Raw genomic sequence first — 1,847 nt, forward strand, 5'->3', positions numbered from 1 at the left:
TTTAGTATCGACAGGAAGTGATTGTGATCAAAATCCTGTCCGATCCTCGCACTGGTGTTGTCACTCGTTTCCGATACTTGCACGTCTGCTGAGTGTCCAGGTCTATCTTGCTGATAACTGTGATGTGCTACCTCTGTATCACAGTGGCAGTGGCACTCAGAATTCACTCTCCTAAGTGGGCTACAATTATTGGAGCTATTACTAGGTGTTTCTGCGTGTGCATTGTTAGTTCCGCACTCTGTCACTGGGCTAGAGCACGGCGGGCTTTTCCTCGGAGACACAATTCTGTGTACTCCATCATTGGTATCCGAACGCGCAGTTCTCGTGTGCCTGTTTCGCTCTAGTTTTGCTATCCGACTCTCTACTTCTTTCATTCGTTTCGTGATGTTCGTAACCGCAATATTACCTTGAGTCTTTAAGGCCGCTAGGGATTTTGAGTGGACTTGCGTCGCACGTCGCAAGCGCCCTGCGAGTTGAGAAGTTACTCTTGCGATTTTCATTGCCCCTGTTGCTGCAGTTTTGGCTAGGCCTGCTACTTTTTGTGCTACCATTGACATTTGTTTTGCTTCTCCACATTCTTTCTTTATTGTTAGTAATTCCCCACGAATTTTCCCTATATGCGAAATTATTGCCTCAGTGTCCTTCTTACGCTGTTCGTCAGCTTCTTCCTTCTCCTTCTTACGTTGTTCGTCAGCTTCTTCTTTCATTGATCGTAGGAAGCTCAGTATTGGGTTAATGTCATCATTTTGATCCTCGTCACACATGGGTGATGTAACTCTGGACACCTGGGCGCTAGAGCTCTGACGTGGCCGAGCTGGCCCCTGTCTGCTCTCGTTCGTTTGATTATAAACTTCTGCTACCGTCTCGACCTGTGTGACTGTCTCTGTTTCATCCTCTACCTCACTATCATAATCACGGCCGCAACGCTGCTCTAAGATCGCGTCCAAATCACCTTGCTCATCAATGAACCTGGCGTCCTGTCCTGCTAAAAATGTGCCCATCTCATCTCCGAACCTATTCCCGTCGGTAAACTGCCCCTTATCCATTATGCTATCCTCTTTTGTTTTAGCGTCGCTCGATAATAGTCGTGCCTTACTTCTCGTTATCATTCATGAAAAACAAATTTATCTAAAATGCACAATAAAATTAATCTACTCCATATATTTTTTACACATAGACCTAAAGTTTCAACAACGCCGCTCCAACGCTGTAATTATACGCACGATTTGTTGTGGTACAGAAACCGCACACAAACCCAACAAAGTGTGATGTGATACGGACACACCATCAAAGGAACACAAAAACAATGAACAAAAAATATATATATATATTGAAAACAAAAACTGTAATCATGCGCCGCTACTTAAAACTAAACGCGGAACTACCAGAAAAAAACGAGGGTATCAATCAATAAAAAAATTAAGCAAAAAAAATTCTGAGTGTCCCTACTACTAATAATACTTGCTTATCAGAAGATTCACAGGGAAGATCCGAGGCTAAGGGTCGCCATTTTATGCGAGGTGCCGGGGCTAGCAGTGTTTTTAACACTCAATTCTTAGAGAATTTACATATGTACATGATGCTCTAAGCCCCCCCTATTCTAACTCCAACTTTTCCTGTTGCACAAGGATAAAAAAAATACGCGAACTGACTCTAATCAACCCTGCCAGTGGAGTAGAAGAGAGTTTGGCACCTGCAATAATTTAATTCGATAAATAAGTTAATTAAACGAAGGTTTCATTAACATAGTGAGGAATGATGGGGTTGCTCTACCTATTAACAGAATGAAAGTTCTGTCCAAAATAACAATATGATTTATTAAGACTAAACACAAAATAATAAACAAC

This window comes from Schistocerca piceifrons, chromosome 4 (assembly GCF_021461385.2).
Source record: "Schistocerca piceifrons isolate TAMUIC-IGC-003096 chromosome 4, iqSchPice1.1, whole genome shotgun sequence".
Taxonomy (NCBI): Eukaryota; Metazoa; Arthropoda; class Insecta; order Orthoptera; family Acrididae; genus Schistocerca; species Schistocerca piceifrons.